A 10,413-nucleotide genomic window follows, 5' to 3' on the forward strand; every position below is an offset into this window, starting at 1 on the left:
TTAGGGCGGGCGCTTAGGACGTGATGAAGACGGCATGGGGGAAGGTGGCGCGCCGGTCGGCTATAGCAAAGTGCGATGAATTGTTCGGGACGTGAAGGGTGGCGTAGAGTTTGGTGGTTGAGAGTGTGAAGTAGCAGGGTGTGAGATTAGGATGTAGATTATGGATGGAATTAGGGTGCAGTGCGTGGGGCTGGTCGGCCGCGACGACGACGGTTGCGGCGAGTCGGGAGGTGGTGTACAGTGCGGCGGGGAGGCGAGGAGGGTGCGGGGTAGTTGGCATTCAGGAGACGAGCGGACGGAGGCGGGCGGCGGCGAGGCGGGGCTGGACGCGGGATGGAACTGGCGTGGTTGTGCGTGTGCAGGTGGGCTTGTCGAAGAAGCGAGCTTGTGCGAAGACACGTGGGCGCAGGCGCGCGGTGCGTGCGTGCGTGGGCGTGCGGTTTCTCACCGCTACGGGGCGCGAGTTTGAGGTGCAGGCGTCGTCTAGAGACGAGCGAGATGGACCGGGCGTACGGCGGTCTGGGAAACATGTATGTAATGATGTAGTGAAAGCACAGCCGAGGGTCGCTCGGATTGCGAATGTGGGGGTGAGGTGGCTAGCGTAGTAGGTAAGACTGGTGGAGAAAGTTGCGCGTGAGATTATGTTAGCCGTGGGAGTGGACTACTGGGAGGAAGGGCGGTGTACTACGAAAACGGCAGGACGGGGGACGGGGAGGCTGGGTGTGGGTTGTGGCGGGAGGGTGGGGGGGCGTGGGGCGTATTTGGGAGGTGAGGCACTGGGCGGTGAGGGTAGACGACGTAAGAGCGCGAGGCGAGCATGCGCGAAAATCGCAGTCTGCGAGCGAGAGTGCTCGAAGGGTGGTAGAGTGTGTGGAGGGAGTTGGAGATGTGACCGAGGATGTGGTGATGCAGTGCGGGTGAGTGAGAGGCGCGATGTGCTCTGCTACGATGCATCCACGCATCAGCCAACGAACTTATGTCTTACCTCTGTCCCTGAAGACAGATCGTCGCACGATAACACGCACCGCACACGCTCGCGCCACGCACACAAACTGCACGCACACGCACATTGCAGCACCGCCACCGCCAGCACGGCAACACGCACACTGCACACGCCACACGCACACGCACACGCAACGCACACGCACACGCACACCGACCCACACCATACACACGCACACGCACACGCACACGCCACACGCACATGCACACGCACACGGCACACCACAGCACACACACACAACACATCGAGCACAGCACACATACACACACACACGGCTTGGCGCGGCGCGGGTACCGCACACACGCACACGTACACCCACACACACGCGCGCGCGCACACACGTACGTATATATAAAAGAAATATAAATAAAAAAAATATATATATATATATATTCATGCGGCTGTTCGGATTTCATTTTCAGTTTCATGATACTTGTATTTATTCTCAACAATTACGGCTATCGCAAATCGTGTCTATTTCCAACTTTCGTTCGCCAGTAATTAATAAAGCGAGAACGAACATGACAGGCGCGAAGATAGAAAAACCCGACAGTGTAGACCTTGATCGACAGTAATCGTTAGAGCGACAGATACATGGCTATGTTTTTTAGATAATTTTATACATTTTCAAGATTTTGTCGTTGTCGTTATCGAGCCGTGAGTGCGTGGCGTTGCGGCAGGAATTCCGCGTCTGAACTTCGAACAAAACAACTTCAGAATTTAGATGGATCGACGAGAGAAGGCGAACGCTGGAGGCAAAAACGTGATAGTGTCGGTTTAAACTTCACAGGTTCTGTGCGAAATTACACGAACGGGCGGCACGCCGGCGACAGTAACAAGATTAGGGAGAACAAGAACAAGAACAAGAAAACGAAGACGAACAAGAGAAACAGGGAAACGGGACGAGCAACGAGAGGAGAAAGAATAAGGAGAAGAAAACCACGAGTAAAAAAGAAGGAGAGGAGTAAGACGGAAGTTGGTGAGAAAAATGAAAAAGAATGAAAAGAAATAGAAAGAGGAGAAGAAGAAGAGTAAGAGGAAGAGGAGAAAAGGAAGAAGAAAAAAGAATGAGCAAGAGATAAAGATGATGAACAAGAATGAGAAGAAGAAGGAGTATAGAAGAAGCAGAAGACGAAGAAGATAATGGTGATGACGAAGAAAAAGAAGATGATAAAGAAGAAGAAGAAGAAGTAGAAGAAGACAAAGTAGAAGAAGAAGACTACGGAGAAGACTACGCATTGGTCGCCAATACGTTCTTCCGGATCGCACCCCGATGATATCAGTAGAGCAATTCGAAACCCACGTTGATTGATCATGATATCCTGAAACTCGTGCGATATCAGTTGTCAGGCACAATTGCCGGAAAATATTTATATGGTTAATTCGTGTAATTACACCGTAATATTATTACCTATACATTAGCCGTGACCTGTACCGTAAAATAGAGAAAGCGTACAAGAACAAATTTTAACCCGAGCTCACGTGTAATAACAGTGACAACCGCGCGACTGTGTTTCCATATTGTTTGTTAATACATATCCTACACGTGTTCTAGAATGTCCTCTATATTGTACTAGTCTATTTCATCCAATTCAGCTATATATCGCTTATATTATTTTCCCCGTGTTCTCATCCTACATTTCACATGCAACTAGCTCAATACATATACATGCAGGGTGCAGTTGTGCACCTGGTCACAGGGTGAGATCGAGAGTCTATGAAAGAGAGGGAAAGATAACGAAATCGAGTATGAGCGCGCACGCGCGCGCGAGAGAAAATGCGAGAGATCGAGCGAGCGAGAGAGAGAGAGAGAGAGAGAGAGAGAGAGAGAGAGAGAGAGAGAAAGCGAGAGAGGAAGAACGGTGAGAGGGCGAGAGATGGAGATGGTGAGAAAAGGAAGGGAGAGAGGAAGTATGAAAGAGAGGGATTGGAGAGAGGGTGGGAGAGAGAGCGAAGAGAGCGAGAGAGCGAGAGAGAGGGGTGGAGAGCGAGAAGGCTGTGGAGAGAGAAGAGCAGGCTGGAAGAGAAAGGAGTGAGAGACAGCGAGAGAGAGAGAGTGAGAGAGAGGGATGAGAAGCACGAGAGGTGGAGAGAAAGGGGGAAGAAGAAGAGGCAGAGGGGTGAAGATCGAGAGAGGTGGCGCGAAAGAAGAGAATGAGAGAGAGAGAAAGAGAGAGAGAGAGGGAGTAGAGAGAAGAGAGCGAGAGCGAGAGAAGAGAAAGAGAGAGAGAGAGAGGCGGAAGAGGACGAGAGGGAGCAGAGAGACAGAGAGAGAGAGAGAGAGAGGAGAGATGTAAGTAACGAGAGCAATCGTAAGTGGCAAATAGGCTAAATGGATACTAATAGACCGTATTGAATCCAATGGCGCATTACCGACGGATACACGCCTAATACACACACACCTAGCCGTTCCTAGCATCATCGTCATATAAGTGCCGTTAATCAGCAGTACCAACGGCGAAGCGTGGCAGCAGCAACTCAGCAGCACCGCGCCGCCGCAGCCATAGCACATGGTAGCATTATTATTATATATAACATCACACAGTGGCGGCGTACTTAGCATAAACGGCATTAACGTAATCGAAAGAACGCAAATCATACGTCTAAATGATCTCCGCCGAGAAGCTCACGTTACCATTATTGAACTTTAATTTTGCCATTGCTATTGCTTGATGATTACCCTGGAATAGTTTGTTGTATAAGGAGTACCCAGCCAGAGATGAGCCCAATGTAATGAAGCCGATAAAGGCGAAACTAAATAATAACAAGACCAATATCGACCGTCTAGCTTTTTACAATCTGTCAATTAATCAGCTAAATTGATACCGAAACTTAATGTGATTAAATCATTTGAATTCGAGACCGCCCACCGCTCCGCTTTGACGCCACGAAAGAAAATGAGTAAAGTACGCCACATCGAATCAATTCTATTTGAAAATGAGCGTGTTTTAATGTGCGCGCGGAAACCAACCTCAAACAATCGCGTGTCTTCTGCATTGTGTCGCACCACTCGAAGCAACTCGTCATGCATTAATCTGAGTCGTTATATAAACCTGGGCCCGTATACTAGAAATCTATTATACTATCTAATATATTTTATAATAATATAAACAAACCATGCAGTCCTCTGAGCCGATTCAGCATGTTGTTGGTGTTCTCGACTCGCGCTTGGACAAAAGGATTAATGAATCGCACTAGCGACACAGGTAAACGATGAGATATGCACATAAAGGCCATGGCCAGAGTTGACATTTTATGCCGTGGTCAGTGGAACGTCGAGGGAAAAACATACAAACACGGAGATCTGCGCTTACAGTCGCACAATTTCCATAGTGTTTATACTACTTTATACCAAAGATAAAAGTTTAACATAAATAAAGCGCTGCTCTCCGGTTGCCCAATTGATTTGCGTGAATGAACGAGTACGCGGGGACGTGTCAAAAAACTGTAATCACATGTGCCGGGCCGGTGATCTGTGCGTACATCGTCGTACTCGGCGCCTGCTAGCAGCACTGCAAGGCTCGCGCCATGTTGCGCGGCCCTGTGAGTAACATGGAACCGTGGCCAACGTTGTCAAAAAGATAGTCAAACTTATTTAACAATGCTTTTTCTGTTAGAACCGCGACTCTGTAAACCAGCGGACGAGAACTTCGATGTTTCGTCAACGGTGTCGAGATAATATAATGTTCATGCAACTGTTAAGACAAGTAAGTTGTTTTGACCAACGGTGCCGTAACCTCTTACAGTACCGGCCGTGAATACACTAAGACACCAGATGGTCGAGTACCCTGGTGCGAGGGTTCGCGGTCGGTGACTTCTGAACGAACTTATAATTGCCAGGGTAGAAATCTCATGATTGAGAGATATCGGAATTGACGAGGGCTGCAAATTGGTCCACTTACACACAATAGATAAAGAGATCATAATCGATAATATGCTTCCTTGCGTATGTGCACTTAGCCAGCACACACACTCACACACACACACACACCACACACCACACACAACACACACACACACATACACACACATACCACACAACACACACATATACACACACCACACAGCAGCATTCGCACACAACACACACACACACAAACACGCACACAAAACAACACACACAACACACACACACAACACCGCACACACACCACGCCATTTTGCAACACGCACAAACACACCACCACACACCGCAGGACGCGCACTACACGACCCCCACACACACAAACAACAACAACCAACGAACAACACAACAACACACCACACGCACACACATACACCCACACCACCAACACCACACCGCCCCACAATGCCATTGAAGCAGACGACTCAAACGGCGCTGTAATCTGCCCCTTGCGTGTGTCACAAAATATATGCAGCCCGGAGAGCAAACAAGTACGTTTCCTATCTTCGACATAATATGGTCTAACACTAGAACAAAAAACCCTACAAAATAAATGCAACCACAACAGACTTTGAAACTCAATTGTATAGGCCAGCTAAAATATCGCATGATTGTCGTCCATCATATATAGCTATCATAACTAAATCGAATATAAATAAACATTTACCTAACCTTCAATTGAATAATCTTACTTATTAGCCTTAGCGTAACGTTTCCGTACGACGCCCTGATGAAACGCATACCTGCATTGATCACAACACGCAAATCATGACGAGAGCTTACTTAGCGTGCTCTCCTCTCCTCTCTCTCTCTCTCTCTCTCTCGTCATTATCGTCTCCTCCATTACTCTCTCTCTCTTCATTCTCTCTCTCCTATGTTCCTCCTTCTTCTATCTCCACCTGTCTCTATTTTCTCTCTGCCCAACTACCGCGAAATAACACGGTAAGTACGACCTTGCTCGGTCGATCTATAAACTGACGGTAGAAATAGAAACCAGCTGTCTCTCTTAACTTCGACTTTAGCGGACATCTCGCCCCGCCATGGGCCAGCTATCTATGTACATCACCATCGGCGTGAAATTCCCGGTATACGCGCAACTGGAAATGTCCCGTGAACTCCAGAGAGTATTCGAATCCACGGAAATACTCGAACGCGTTCCGAACTCGACAACGAACTCGACACGACAAATCGAATTAGACAAACGAGTCGGTCCGTGGGGGCATCGCAGGGGGCGCAGATGAGAGCAGCTCGCTGCACTTCGTCAATTACGTAGCTGGCAGACGAAGAGACGGCGAGATAGTGGTGTGTGATATGTGGTGGGGATGGTATGTGGTGACGTGGTTCATCGATGATAGCGGTGGCGTATGGACTTCTGAACGTCGTCTCTTTCCCGGAGAGATGGCCTCAGCATCGTTCGCAGTTGTCGTCGTTTTCCTCCCTTTCCTTGGCAGTTTGAATCCCTATGAAACATTAATAAAAACTAAACGTGGCTTCTGCGCGGAGTTGAGAGTGAACCAAACTCTCACGTGAACAGGCTTTTCGCGCTGGTTCAGCGTGAGTGAGTGACCCTATGCTGCCGTGTTACCAGATTGTATCGCTGCTCCAAACCAATACCTACAACAACCGATCAACTGTAACCGCGAATCTTCAACGAATCAGCGAAACGCACACGACGCATCCAGCGCACGGCGTCGCATGCGCGTTTTTGCAGGTTTGTTGTGCGTGCGTGCGTGCGGCGGCGTTGGGGCGGTGCGCCCCGTTTGGCGGTGCTGTTGCGTACCCGACCACCTCGCACGCATATGCGCTTGTTATCCATCTATATCCACTACAAAGCGCGAGGGAAACGACGCTCCAATTCTATTTTAAAATCCATTTTACTAGTATTATGGCGACGTCTACGGTGAACGATGTCAAACTGATGTGATCGTAAATCCTATCAAGAGTGAATAATAATAGTTATAAAAGATAAACTATATATCATCTGATCCATGGTTATGCTATATGGACATAGCGCTCACCGAGTTGAATTCGACGTAACATCGCAAGCTGGTACCGTACTTATTGGTGCTAAGTCCGGTAAAATGCGTTCACACGAGCTATCCCAGATTCGAGCTTAAGCTACCGGCTATAATTATAGACTGACCCGTCGACAGTTCCACACGCTACCCTAACGTCGGGCCAGCGAACGGGTAAGCAAGAGTACACGAACAATCAACGCGCGGCCAGCGTGGGCTGAATATACGCGCTTAGTGCGCGGAATATGATCCGCGCTAAGCAGCCGGAGCAATGACGGCTAAAGCAAGCCGTGGCAAGCAACGCCGCGTATATTTTTAGCGTGGAACCAACTAAACTCCTCGGTAACGCAAGGCAAATATCACTTCACGCTGACGATCGAGGTCAATAACGGTCGCGAGAACTTGCCGTCTCCGTCCTCTGACATACGATCATAGCATCATGACCTGGGGATAATGATACAGATAAGTCATTATCACCGCCCGTCCCGGCCCTCCCTGATCATGACTAATAGCACGCTACCGTGCATATAAAACCAGTAATGTCGGCGGATTCCGGGGCCCCCACGCCGTGCCGGTGGGAATAATAGATGAGGCGAGAATCGGCCTTCGTTCGCACCCTTGAGACTGACTATAACGCCGTCGATGCAAGGCACTTGTTTACGGTGACGCTGCCTGCCTCCTTCGGCCCACCGTCACCGCGCTGGAGAGAGGCAGTGAGTGGGTACGGAGTGGAGCTGATGAGTGAGGAGGAATGATGAGAGTGAAGTGAGTGAGGACAGTGAGGAATGAGTGATGAAGTGAGTGAGTGGGTTCGTGAGAGAGAGAACGGCGAGAGAGAGTGGTGAGTAGTGGTGAGTGAGGATGAGGAGTGAGTGATAGTGAGTGAGTGAAGTGAGTGAGTGGGGTGTTAGTGGAGAGAGAGAGAGAGAGAGAGAGAGAGTGGTGATGATGGGAGTGGTGAGTAGAGTGCAGTGAAGTGAGAGAGAGAGAATGGGGGGTAGTGAGAGAGATAGAGGAGAGAGAGAGAGAAGAGAGAAGAGATGGGTGCAGTGCGAGAGAGAGCGAGAGACGAGCCAGATAAAAGAAATAGAAGATCGACGAAGAGAGAGAGAGAAAGAAAGAAAGAGAGAGAGAAAGCAAATGAGAGAGAGAGAGAGAGAGAGAGAGAGAGTGAGAGTGAGAGAGAGAGTGAGGGAGAGAGAGAGAAAGAGAAAGCAAGAGAGATTTAGATATCTAGCGATTTGCAAAAAAACAATGTAGCACAAAGCCACTTTGCATGTCTGCGCGCATCAGCAACACACGCGGGACCGAGAATATTTCGCCTCCGATATAACATGACAGTAAAAGAAGTCGATGAAATTTTCTCCCGAAAAATTCTGATGCCCAGTGCGTGTGAACTGTGGACAGTTTGACACCTGAGACAGCCATCTCAGTGCGTACTAATTCCTAAATACCGTGAAATTTATCGCGCTAACTATAAACCATGGGGAATCCCCGCCGGCTATACAAATGCAATTAATTGTTCACTAAATCGTAATTTGTTAATTAACTACAGTTAATTAATGTAATTAGGATTGAATTAGGTGATCGTGCTGTCGCCGACGACGACGTTGCGCAGTCGGATGTGGTACATCGGCAGCAACTCCTATTTCATTCAAACACGACGAGCGGACGTGACTATAACTCGTCTTCTTCGAGCTGCTTGTCAAACGAGCTGGCGAACACGTGGCGCAGCCCGCGTGCGTGCGTTTCTCACCCGCCACGCCGATTTATCACTCGTCTAAGATACGACGTAGATGACCGCGTAACCGGTCTTGGAAACATGTATGTAATATGTATAAACACAGCCAGTCCCGATTTCGAAATTTGTGATTTCTACTATATAAACTGTGGAAAATTCCGTAATATTTAGCCAGTACTACTGAAAGGTTACTACGGAAAACAGCAACGGACGAACTGTGTGTGTGTGGGGGAGGGGGGGGGCTGCTATTTTATACACTGCTAGTAACGTACGTAGACGCGAGCGACATGCGCGGAAAATCCGTCTGCGAAATGCAATTCTAATCTAGTTTAGATTAATTACGGAAGTGTGTGATGAGTCGGTAATAAGGCGCGATGTGCTATGTACGATGCATCCACGCATCAGCCAACGAATTATTCTTACCTCTGTTGAGACAGATCGTCGAGATAACACGCACGCACACGCTCGCGCACGCACACAAACGCACGCACACGCACATGCACACGCACACGCACACGCACACGCACACGCACACGCACACGCACACGCACACGCACACGCACACGCACACGCACACGCACACGCACGCACACCAACAGCACCACATCCAACACAACGAGCGAGCGAGCGACACATACACACACACACCCGCGCGCGCCGCGCCGTACCCACACACGCGTTATCGCTGACGCACACCGCGCCACACCCCACACCACACGTACACCCAAACCCAACACGCGCGCGCCGCCACACACGTAACGTATATATACAAAGAAATACAAATAAAATATACTAGGTATATACCGGGAGTAGTGCATACCTATAATATATATATAGTAGCATATATCACTTTCCATGCGGCTCGTTCGGATTTCCATTTTCAGCGTTCATGATACTTGTATTTATTTCTCAACACCATTACTACTGCTCAATCCGGCAATCGTGTCTATTTCCAACTTCCCCTCGTTCCGGCCAGTACATTAATAACGCGAGAACGAACATGACACGGCGCGCAAGATAGAAAAAACCGCGACAGTGTAACCTTGACTCGGCAGTACAATCGTTAAGCGCCAGATACATGCGCTATGTCTTTTTAGAATAATTCCTTCATCCATTCTCAAAAGATTTTGTCGCTCTGGCCGTGACTGCGTGCGTCTGCGGAGGCAATCTCCGCCGTCTGAACTCGAACAAAACAACCTTCAGAAGTTTTAGATGGCATCGACGAGACGAAGCGAACGACTGGAGGCAAAACGTGAACTAGTGTCGGTTTCAAATTTCACAGGTTCTGCTGGCGAAATCACGAAGGGCGCAACGCCGGCGACTAGTAAGATTAAGGAGAACAAGCACACGCAAGCAGAAAACGAAGACGAACAACGAGAGGACCAGGGAAACGGGACGATGCACGAGAGAGGACAAGATAAGGAAGAAGAAACACCGAGTAAAAAAGAAGGCACAGGAGTAAGACGGAAGTGGTGAGAAAAATGAAAACGAATGAAGAAGAAATAGAACAGAGAGAAGAAGAAGAGTCAAGAGCGATTTTAGAAGCGAGCAAAGGACCAGAAGAAACAAAGAATGAGCCGAAGAATAAAGATGATGGAACAAAATGAGAAGAAGAAGGAGATATGCAAGAAGCCAAAGAGAAGAAGATAATGTGATCGACGATAGAAATAAGGAAGCATGACTAAAAGAAGAAAGAAGAAAGTAATACGAGAAGACACAGAGTAGAAGAAGAAGACATACGAGAAGCGCA

The sequence above is a fragment of the Priapulus caudatus genome, unplaced genomic scaffold (genome assembly GCF_000485595.1).
Source record: "Priapulus caudatus unplaced genomic scaffold, Priapulus_caudatus-5.0.1 Scaffold152, whole genome shotgun sequence".
NCBI lineage: Eukaryota > Metazoa > Priapulida > Priapulimorpha > Priapulimorphida > Priapulidae > Priapulus > Priapulus caudatus.